The sequence below is a fragment of the Eleutherodactylus coqui genome, chromosome 1 (genome assembly GCF_035609145.1).
Source record: "Eleutherodactylus coqui strain aEleCoq1 chromosome 1, aEleCoq1.hap1, whole genome shotgun sequence".
Classification (NCBI taxonomy): Eukaryota; Metazoa; Chordata; class Amphibia; order Anura; family Eleutherodactylidae; genus Eleutherodactylus; species Eleutherodactylus coqui.
Window position 1 is genome coordinate 152,581,365 of NC_089837.1, and position 12,416 is coordinate 152,593,780.

General features: G+C 41.6%; 1 long non-coding RNA gene across 1 annotated transcript; it reads left to right on the forward strand.

Annotated features, from left to right (window-relative positions):
* Window positions 1-7,701: 7,701 nt before the first annotated feature.
* Window positions 7,702-12,416, forward strand: LOC136626977 (uncharacterized). Its single transcript, XR_010792726.1, has 4 exons — window positions 7,702-7,809; window positions 7,900-7,988; window positions 8,774-8,854; window positions 12,282-12,416. It is a non-coding gene; the product is annotated as an uncharacterized lncRNA (long non-coding RNA).

Below are 12,416 nucleotides of genomic sequence, written 5' to 3' on the forward strand. Positions count from 1 at the left end.
CCTAGCCGTGCCAACCCTCTGCAGTGTGTGCCTGCGGTTCCTCCTCATGGCAGACGCACTTCTAAATAGACATGAGGGTGGTGTGGCATGAGGGCAGCTGAAGGCTGCGCAGGGACACTTTGGTGTGCGCTGTGGGGGGGGAGGGGGGGCGGTTGGGCAGCATGTAACCCAGGAGAAGTGGCAGTGGAGTGTCATGCAGGCAGTGATTGTGCTTTGTTGGAGGTAGTGTGGTGCTTAGCAAAGGTATGCCATGCTAATGAGGGCTTTTCAGAAGTAAAAGTTTTTGGGAGAGGGGGGGGGGGCCACTCTTGCCGCTATTGTGGCTTATTAGTGGGACCTGTGAACTTGAGATGCAGCCCAACATGTAGCCCCTCGCCTGCCCTATCCGTTGCTGTGTCGTTCCCATCACTTTCTTGAATTGCCCAGATTTTCACACAAGGAAACCTTAGCAAGCATCGGCGAAATACAAAAATGCTCGGGTCGCCCATTGACTTCAATGGGGTTCGTTACTCGAAACGAACCCTCGAGCATCGCGAAAAGTTCGTCCCGAGTAACGAGCACCCGAGCATTTTGGTGCTCGCTCATCTCTAGATAGGATACCTTTTAATTACTAACGTGATGCATTTTTGTTGTCTTTTTGTTAGCCATTAAAAGGTATCATATCTACAGGATTACTTGGTTTCTCTTGCTGAGAACAATCACATTTACTCTACTGGCTAACACCGTACCAAACTTTTTCATTAAATCAAATTAAACAATGTATTAGAGTGCATTACCCCTTACATATACAGCAAAGATTAACTTGTCAATGCAACAAGTTTGCCTTTTGATGCAATGTATATCTAAACTTTTCACAGTATATGACTGCCACATTTAAACAAATTCAGTCCTGTTTCATCCGGCACAAAAACACCAAATTCCCTGTAGATTTTATCTATTTACGTGTACTTCTACCAAACACTGTGAAAGTAGGACTGTTAACCCCTTAACGACCAGCCCATAGTGTTTTTACGTCCTCCCGAAGTGGGCTTTATTCTCTGAGGACGTAAAAACATGCTTCCTGCAGAGAATAATGCCCCTCGGGCTCTGGACGTGACAGCTCCATGCGGTCGGTGTCCGCAGGTAGCTGACAGCATGGAGCTGTCATCCCGGGCTGTTCGGACACCCCCCCGGCATTGCGATCGGCGCTATGCAATGGATAGCGCCGATCGCAAAAAAAGTAAATAAAATTACACAAAAGTTAAAGATTCAGCTGCTCTGATGGATCGGATCCATCGGAGCAGCTGAAATTACTCACCCAGGTCCGGCACGCTGCTCCCCGCTCTCCTGCCGCTCCGGGGCCCGAAGCCGGTCTTCTGCGCATGCGCGCCAGGCGGCATTACGTCAGCCGCATGCGCAGAAGGCCCGGCGGCGCGGGAGATTTAAAATCTCCTGGCTCCCGGCTCCTGTAGGTAGCCGGGAGGCAGGAGATGTCAGCGGGGACTGCGGTGAGCGGTCCCCGGTACCGCGATCGCCGTTATCCAATGGTTAGCGGCGATCGCGAAAAAGTTTAAAAAAAGTCAGTTTCACCTCCCCTCATGGATCGGATCCATGAGGGGAGGTGAAAATACTCAACCCCAGTCCTCAGCGGTGTCCCGATGTCCCGGGACCCGAATCCCCGTCTGCGCATGCGCGCCCGATGATTGACATCAGGCGCGTGCACAGACGGGCTCGAGCCCCGGGAAATTTAAAATCCCTCTGCTCCTGGCTGCCATATGTAGCTAGGAGCAGAGAGATTATACCGGGGACATGATCACTGTCATCCAATGGACGACAGTGATCATGTAAAGTGAAAAAAAAGTGTAAAAAAGTAAAAAAAAAAAAAAAGTAAAAAAAAGTTTTTAAAAGTTTAAAAAGCGTACGTTTCATCTCCCCTCATGGATCATATCCATGAGGGAGGTTGAAAGTACGTACCTAAGGCCCCCAGATTTATCCGCGGACCTTACCACAGCTTCTGCACACGCGCCCGTCGCCAAAATGGCGGGCGCATGCGCAAAAGCTGTGGATTGCCAGGATAATTTAAATTCTCCCTGCTCCTGGCTACAAAACGTAGCCAAGAGCATGGAGATTTCACGGGGGGCCGCGGTGAGCCGTTCCTGGTCACGTGTTCGCCATTATCCAATAATGGCGATCACGTAAAAGTAAAAAAAAAAATTGAAGTTTCATCTCCCCTCACTGATGCGATCGGTGAGAGGAGATGAAACTTTTTACCGGAGGCCTGCGTATTTGAACCCCGACGCGATCTTCCTCCGTGGACCTTCCCAAATTCTGCACATGCGATTGCCGGCAAAAAGCCGGACACAGGCGCAGGAGTCGGGGAGCCCAGGAAATTTAAAATCTCCTTGCTCCCAGCGACCAACGGTCACCGACAGCCTGGAGCAGTTACGGGTGGCCTCGTTGAGCGGTCCCCGGTCACGTGATAAAAAGGTAGCGATCTACCTTTGGCTCGTCTCACATGACTGGATAGGAATTACGGATTCTGCATGCGTCTGATCTGCGGTAATACGCAGATCAATCGCATTGGATTACACAATTCCGCTCACATTAGTGGGTTGGAATTATGTAATCCACTCGCAGAAAAGAGAACGCAGCAGGTTCTATTTTACCGCGGATATCGGCAACATAGAGCCCATTGTGCTCCATGGTCGTGGATATACCCGCTGCCCATACGCAACTACATTATATACGGGCTGCGGGTACCCGCGTCATCGCTAAGCGATGGTGCGGGAAATACAAACAAAGGTGTACTGTGCATGACCGCCTGTGTGAGTAGGCAGTTATGCGCAGTACATTACGCAGCCGTACGCAGGGTAACAGCCGGGCTCACAGATGGGATCCGCTGTGGGCCTCCGCAAGCGGATTCCGCCTGCACCCGCATGAGCCTGGCGTTATTCAGACCCCTACCTGTAATACGCAATTTACAAGAAGCCCCGGGAACGCTCGCCTTCCTGCAGTTCCAGGAGCACCTTGTTGAGCGCCTTCTGTGTGAGACCGCCGCACCTCATCAAGCTTACGGAGACTCACAGTGCGCCACTTTTTACACCCCATACCCGCTACTGAGGTCACGAAATACCCCCAAAAAGCATGAGAGGAGGGGGGGGATACCCGGTTTTATTGCCCCATGGGCCCATTCCAACCAGCCTCCGTAATTACCCCTGTCTTCGGAAATACTACACAGTTCACATTTTTACTTTTATCTAAGATTTGCAAACGCCAAAAAGGGCGCGGAGGGGGGGGGGGATGTTTTTTCGGGAGTCAATCTTTATTCTGTACAAATAAGCAATGGGGCCTGGAATTTATTCAGTTGTGCCCTAAAATCCAACAGGTGTTCCGTCCTTTATAGGCCTTGCCATGCGTCCTGTAAGTAGATTAGGGCCACAATGGGTATGTTTCTGAACTCGGGACAAACGGGGGTATCCATTTTGGGGTGAAAGTCTTCATTCCTATGTACACTGTACAAAAAAACTGTTTTTAAATTGAAAAAATTGCCAAAAAAATTGAAAATCGTAACTTTTTCCTTCTGCTTTGCTTAGATTCATTCAAATACTGTGGGGTCAAAATACGCAGTACACCCCTAGATGAATTCGTTAAGGGGTCTAGTTTTCAAAATGGGGTCATTTGAGGGGGTTCTTTATAGTTTTGGCCGCTCAATGGCTCTATAAGTGGGCAATGGGACCTGAAATTTATTCAGCGGTACCCTGAAATCCAACGGGTATTCCTTTAATTGTAGGCCTAGCCATGGGTCCTGTAAGTCTATTAGGGCCACAATGGGTATGTTTCTGAACACGGGACAAACAGGGGTATCCATTTTGGGGTGAAAGCCTTCATTTATATGTGTGCTGTACAAAAAAAACTGTTTTTAAATTGACACAATAGCCCAAAAAATGAAAATCCTATTTTTTTACTTTGGCTTTGCTTGAATTTATTCAAAAACTGTTGGGTCAAAATATGCAGTACATCCCTAGATAAATTCGTTAAGGGGTCTAGTTTTCAAAATGGGTTCATTTGTGGGGGTTCTATATGGTTTTGGGCGCTCAAGAACTCTACAAGTGGGCAATGGGGCCTAAAAGGACTTCAAGCAAAATTTATGTTCTGAAAGCCACCGATTACTCCTTTTATTTTGGGCCCCGTTGTGCATGTGGACATAAGATTAGGGCCACAATGGGTATATTTCTGAAATCAGCACAAACAGGGGTATCCATTTTGGGGTGTAAGTCTTCCTTCATATGTGTGCTGTACAAAAAAAGCTGTTTTTAAAATGACAGAATTGCCAAAAAAACAAAAATCCAAATTTTTTTCTTTTGCTTTGCTTGAATTTATTCAAAAACTGTGGGGTCAAAATACGCAGTACACCCCTAGATAAATTCGTTAAGGAGTTTAGTTTTCAAAATGGGGTCATTTGTGGGGGTTCTCTATGGTTTTGGGCGCTCAAGAACTCTACATGTGTGCTATGGGGCCTAAAAGGACTTCAAGCAAAATTTTTGTTTTGAAAGACACTGACTACTCCTTTCATTTTGGGCCCCGTTGTGGACTCAAATATAACAATAGGGCCACAATGGGTATATTTATGAACACGGGAGAAATAGGGGTATCCATTTTGGGGTGTAAATCTTGATTTTCATGTAAACTATAGGAAAAAAATATGTCTTTAAAATGACAGATTTGCAAAAATATGAAATTTTACTTTTTCTCCTCTAAATTGAATTAATTCCTGAAAAAAAACTGTGGGGTCAAAATACTCATGACACCCCTCAGTGAATACACTAAGGGGTGTAGTTTTTAAAATGGGGTCATTTGTGGGGGTATCTATTATTCTGACACTCATGAGCCTTTCCAATCTCGGCTTGGTATAGGAAAACAAAGTGTTCCTCAAAATGCTAAAAAGAAATGTTAAATTTGTACGTCTCCTAAATGGTTAAAAAAAACGAAAGTTTTTCCAATGTGCGCCCAAAATAAAGTAAACGGGTGGAAATATAAATCTTAGCAAAAATTTCTATATTATGTTTGCACATATTTAAGATATTGCAGTTGGAAATGTGAAAAAATGACGATTTTTTCAAAATTTTCCCAATTTTGGCGCTTTTAATAAATAAACACAATTTCTATCGGTCTATTTTTTCCGCCTAAATGAAGCACAACATGTGGCGAAAAAACAATGTCAGAATCGCTTGGATATGCAAAACCTTTCTGGTGTTTTTCCATGTTAAAGTGACACATGTCAGATTTGCAAAATTTGGCCTGGTCATTAAGGCGCAAACAGGCTTGGTCACTAAGGGGTTAAATAGGTTTGTGAAATTTTATGATTTCCTGCTAAACATTAACTGTAGCGCTGTAATGTGTTATGCCATTTACTTAGACATATGCACTTACAAGCCTCCACTGCTCTGCAGTCACATTTCTTCTGTGTGAACATAGAACAATCAGTAGAGGACACTTCTGAAGAGTAAAATCTAATCAAGTTGTATTTTTATCTTTTTTTTCCAGTGAGTTTGAACCATGCATACCCCAAACTAGCTCCGTACAGACCTCTAGCCCAGCTCATGTCACCTCCTCTCTTGTTGTCTGTTGTGCTGCATGTACTTTTCACTATAGCAATACAGGTGTATGGGTTCATTGTTGTCCAACAGCAGCCATGGTACACTGAAACCCCTGACACGTAAGCATCTATATGTATTATACAATAATTATTGGTGCACTCAGGGCTTTTTCAGATGAGAGTATTTGGCAATGAGGCTAGGATCTGAATGCAGTTGGGTCTGCTGCACATACCTGCAGATGATGATGATGACAAATAGGCTGCAGACAGTTGTGCTCTGCTCCTTTAGTACTCTATCAGGCTTGCACAGCTGACACAGGGTCTTTCATGACGGTGGGTCGCCTCCAGGGCTTCTGATGTGACATATGCCTTCTATATGCCTGCAGCCTTGCATCTGTGTCATGATGGCTGATGGTGGTCAGGTGTGCGCAAGGGTACATGGCTGAGCTGGAGGCAAAGCCAAGTACAGACTTCTCGGTGCTGTGCCTGCTTCTCACCTGCATTGGGCCCCGATCCTTCTCTTTCAAGGATGAGAAGCACCACAGCTGATAAGCAGTGGTGGTGCTGAAGAGAGGGAGGCCTTGTGGGGATGGGGGCCCCAGACAACTGCCCAATTTGTCCTCCCAACGCAAGCTCTGCTTGCAGGCCACATTTGGCCCATGGGTCTTTGTTTGACGTGTGTGATTCAAAGGTTCAGGTATTTGGGCATATTAGGGCTTCATGTGACCTTTAAGTTTACAGACCCATAATATGGCATCCAAAGCAGTCTATGGGCCCTACTGTGCCTCTGTATAATTTTGATTTTATATGGAGACATGTGGGACTTTTTTTCTTATAGAATCTATAGGGAAAAAAATAGGCATACTCTATAGCAGGGTTTCCCAAACTCCAGACCTCAGGGACCCCCAGCAGGTCATGTTTTCAGGATATCCTATAGTGAGAACATCTGTGGCAATGTCTGAGGCACCGACAATAATTATATCATCTGTGCAATACTGTAAAAAATCAAGAAAACATGACCTGTTGGGGTCCGTGAGGACTGGAGTATGGGAAACACTGGTCTACAAGATACTGTACTATGGAGATATTCTCCCCTATAAATAACCATATAATAGTTCCATTGTGCAATAGTGGCACCAGGCATTTCATAGCATCAATGTAAGGTAGCACTTACGATAAAAGCTGTATGACTAGGCCATCTATAGATGTAGCAGATGTTAACTTGACATTCAATATGTTATGCTAATTTAACTACAGGGGTGTAGCTAAAGGCTCGTGGGCCAGAGTGCAAAAGTTTATCTTGGGGCCCCCCAACTTTTCTTAACCCCTTAACGCAGAGACGTAACTTGAAACTCCTGGACCCCCATGCAAAACCTATAACAGAGCCCCAAACTAAAATGCTTTATTAATAGTACTGGGCTCACTATATAGAGAAGAGAGGCCTTATGAGCCCCCTAAGGCTCCTGGGCCCGGGTGCAACAGAATCCCCTGTAGTTACACCAGTGGCTGGAAATCAAGTTATCATGATGCGCCTGTCATCTTAATGGTTGCTACATCTGTATATACTAAATTTCTTCACTATTTCATTATTAAAAGGGTTGTCCCAAATACATTTATCAGCTATCTATAGGATATGTGATAAATGTATAGCCATTAAGGGTTCAATCACTCCAGAGATCACAACAATGGTATACCCCTATGTATGTACCCCTGAGTCACCCTAGTGAATGGAATGGCAGTCTAAATGCTTGACCACCACTCCATTCACTATTTTAGGATTGACGGGGATAGCCAAACTATCTGGATGGACAGTGAATAGAGCGATGGTCAGACTCTCAAAACAAAATGCCTTTATATAATGGGCTCTAATAGTACAATCTTCAACATTGGTATGTGTATCTATATAAACGCAATATCCATGCTGTATAAGTCAGAAGACAGATGGTATATTATGGCATAGCTTCAGATGTCAGTATGAGCATCAAATGCAGTATATATACACCATATCATTATAAAGACAATAACAGCCAGCATTGATAGTACTGAAAAATGGATATTCAGGTGCTGATCATCGGCTTGGAGAGCGGTTAGGAGGAAAGGGTGATAAATGTTTTTGGTATGGCCCAAAAGCTATGAGACGACAACCTTGTGGCCTCTGACTACTATCCATTGCATAATAGTGGCTTTTGTTTTCTCCAAAGGCAAGCCTTTTCGACAGCCAATATATAGCAACTGTAAGAAGCATTCTCCATGTTAACTTTACAACTACAATTGTATGGAAATAATACAGAACATATTCTTAAAACCTAAACCCTATTTTTTAGATGCATTTTCTGCTGTATTGTTGGTCCAGCTGGGAATCTGCATATTCTTGTTATTTGCTGACATACAGGATATATACAATGTATTGGAGGTAAGAAAATAGTATTAAGTCATTTAAGCATCCATGGGAACGCCAGGGTTACACAACAGTTCAAGGAACCGTTGATTAAATGCATTCTTGGAAAATAGCTTTGAGATAAAACAATATGCATAATAATTAAAATGTAATGGCTAATATTTAGAACTGGCATGTGATAATGAGACTGAAGGGTGTGGAATAGCTGAAAAGGTCAAGAGGGACAAATTAATATGTTGTAGTTGATACTGATATTATCATGCTTAGTGTTTACCACGAGGTAGTGTTTGATCATGCTTGAGCAGTTTAAATACAGTTGGGAGAATAGAGAGTCCTGTAGCCTAATTTGATATAGTGACAGTGAGGGTGATCAATGAGTGAAACAGGTTACCTTGGGAGGTGGTGAGTTCTTCTTCAATGGAAGTGTTCAAGCAAAAGCTGAACAGACATCTGTCTGGGATGATTTAGTGATCCTACATTGAGCAGGGGAGTTGGACCCGATGACCCTGGAGGTCCCTTCCAACTCTATGGTTCTATGATAACTCTGGAGGCTTCTCCTTTATAACCCTTATATAATCTAACATATAACTAGTGGTACACTTTAGGGTTCCAATCTAGACTGGTACCTTTATTAACAGTACTGCTCTTTCACCGTCTGTCAATTATTCAAAACGTATAATTTGGAATCGGTGTCCTAAATTTTCGTGACCTATTTATGGATTGTTTTACAAAAGGTACAGAATTGAGTATACAGCTCAATCATCTCTAATATATGCTAATACTGAGTTTTTTTTCCCTAGATTGTGTGCACACCCACGACATGGAGAGTCGCCATTTTTATCACCCTGGTTATCACAGTTGTTGTCTCAGTCTTGGCTGAAGTAAGTTCTTATCTAATGACATCTAGTAATTTACATGGAGAATTATTCACCTGTTTAGAATGAATCACCAATAAAGCTGTAACTAGTAATAGGATGAATTACAAATAGCAAGTATCACACTATTATAGTGCCTGCTTGAAAATATGCATATTGACTGTCTAATTTGTACTCTCTATTGTTATTACCTGCATTATGTGACATTTTAAGCTGAGTATTTTCAATGAAATATCTGCATAACATTACAAGAAGAATAATGAATAGCAGTTCATTCATATCCAGTTTCAGCAAATAAATGTTATTCTATCTATAATAAGCTACAATATATTTAGATACAATATTTTTTTCTGTATCAGTTTCTCACTGTTTGCAAGATCTTTACTTGCTGTCATCCAAGAGGAATCTTCATTGTTTACTTCTATAGATAAAAATCAGTCCGACACATATGAAGAACCCACGATTGCAGGACTGATTACAGTATGTGTTTTACCGGGGTATGTGATTGTTCCCAGCAAGAGAAACCACATAATCTTGTAGATATGATACCTTTTAATGGCTAACAAAAATACCTGATGTAATAATAGCGAGCTTGCGAACCTCTCGGGTTCTTCTTCAGGCTAAAATGGAATAGATCTGAATAGATTTTAGCCTGACGAAGAGCCCGAGAGGTTTGCATGCCTCACTATTACATCATGTATTTTTGTTAGCCATTAAAAGGTATCATATCTACAAGATTACTTAGTTTCTCTTGCTGGGAACAATCACATTTTGCTTTACTGGCTAACACCGTACCAATCCTTTGTTTTCATTTTACCGGGGTAGGGAACGCCATATTGCTGCATCTTGACGTGTTTTTTGCCTGTCCATACAGCATATCTTACTCACGCTGTCATGCAAAGGCTTCCTTGTTTCTTCTTTTTTTACTTATCTTCTATTTTCTCTTAGCGATGTTGCATAAAAACACTGAATGCGATTGTTCTCAGCAACAGAAACTAAGTAATCTTGTAGTTATGATACCTTTTAATGGATAACATAAATATATGATGTTAATTCGAGCTTCTGAACCAATGCAGGGTTCTTCTTCAGGCTTAAATAAAATATATCTGAAGAGGAATGCATATTTATACACACATATTTATGATAAGACACAGACATGGATGTGATTGGTTTTTAACTGGACACTAAAAAGGGAGAGAACGTTTTATGGTCCCTGAACTACTGTTGATATAAATGTTCCTCTCTGACTGTTGGGTTGAAGCAGATCCGGTTGTATCTGATGGCCTGGCTGTAGATGATGTGTTTAGGGTGGAAGCTGTGCCATCTGAGGCATATGGGCTGATGAATCGGTTTTCGGTATAGGGATGTCTGTATTGAGTTCTTTGAAATTTTTATGGTGGTGTCCAAAAAGTTGATTTCGGTATACGAGTAGCTTAATGTCAGGTTTATGATCGGATGGAATGCATTGAATCTCAACTTTTTGGCCATAGAAGAATTTAGGAATATAAATTTATAACAACTTTTGACACTTTCAATAGGGCGTTAAATTCCTCATGAAGATTCATGCGTGAATGGGAGGTATGAGAAATATATAGCACAAATAACACTGCTGGCCTGGTGACCCCCCAAACAGTTATTAGGGGATCATAAAACTTTACTCCCTTATCAGTGTCTAGTTAAAGATGTTTGTGTTTCTGTTTCAGTACTCCTGGCCTGGTGACCCCCCCCCCCCAAACAGTAATTCAGAGACCATAAAACTTTCACTGCCTTATCAGTGCTGAGTTAAACATGTTTGTTTTTCTGTTGCAGTATTCCTTTAAGTGCAAACCAATCACATCCATGTATGTGCCCTATCATAAGTATGTGTGTATAATTATGGATGCCTCTTTCTATCTATTTGGATCTATTTCATATTTAGCCTGAAGAAGAACCATGCATTGGTTCAGAAGTTTGCTATAACATCATGTATTTTTGTTAGCCATTAAAAGGTATCATATCTACAAGATTACTTGGTTTCTCTTACTGAGAATAATCACATTTTGCTCTACTGGCTAACAAGGTACCAAATCTTTTTTTTTTCATAAAAACGCTGCACATACACAATAAAATTGTGTATGGACAGCGTTTTTGTACAGACTCGTAGAGAACAACAGGGCTCTATCACGTGTAATACGCTGTAAAATAGATCATGCTACATTCTTTTTTACATACATACTATATGCAATGAATACAGATAAGCGTGAGGGGAACTGTGAAAATCAATGTATTTGAATTGCTGTAATTTACCGCTTATTATATGCGCGAACATCGCACTCGTGATATGCAATTCAAATATGCTTGTTTGAGCCCGGCCTTAATGTGGTCATACAACTTTAGATGGAACTTCGCAATTTCGGGCAGTTAGATTTCCACATATTGATCCTTTTGTACTCAAGGGAGATTAGTCATGGCAGTGAGTTATTCCCTCCTCCCTATTAAGAACATATACAGGCTTGGCTTAGCCATGTATACATGTTTTTGAGGGTGTGGGGAGGAATAGCTGTCAGCTGAATGTGCATTTGGCCAACAGTTTTCTAATGTGTAGAACCAGCCTTGCATTATGTGTATCAGAGCCATGTGTTCTACCAAGCTGTGTACCTGTGTGCCCATCACATGATCATGGATAGATTTTTATCCACTGGAAGAACACAAGGAAAGATCCTGTTAAATATCTATAAGACAAAATTTATAATGTATATTGGAAAAGTGTATGTTTTTATTACACAAAGAATAATATCTATTTGCCAAAACTGAAATATCCCTCAAAGTTGTGGTCTATATAGAGTTCCTTCAAGGAATGAAAAAGGTCTACTGGATAAAAATGTACCTCTTTGTTAGTGAATACATCGATTACTTTTTATAATTTGATACTACTTTGGTACTACTAAATTATTAGATTTTTGAGTATTGTAAATGAGATTTTACAATACTCAGAAATTGGGTGGGATGGGAAAACATGGGGCTTAGAACATACACAAAAACACTAACACTATTGATGACCTAGTCTTAGGATAGGTCATCAAAGGCAGAACAATAGGGGTCCTGAGTGACATTCATTTCAGTAGGAGAGAGCTGCAATGCCAAACCGGGCAATTAGCATCTGATCATTCTTGCTGTCCCCAGCAGCTTTATAAAAGCTGATCGACTATTGATGATCTATTTTAAGAATAGGCCATCAATAGTTTTAGCCTGGAAAACCCCTTTAACAAACTTCTAACAATGAATGTACATATGTATATACATATTGTCATATTTATATATTTACTCTTTGTAGTTCTGAACTTAGAACTTTGAGGAAATGGTCACATAAACATGAGTTGACCTGTTTAGCTAATTTCATGTACATTCAAATGATGTCCTATTATTTAATATTTCTTTATGTCTTTGATATTAGGAGTTGATCATAGAGAACAGAAAGCTTTGGCTCCTCATAAAGAGATTTTTCAACTATAAATCAAGAAGTCATTACTGAAAAATTATTAGAGAAGTAGAGAAGGATCAAAACTGGCCACCAATCAACAAAACATAC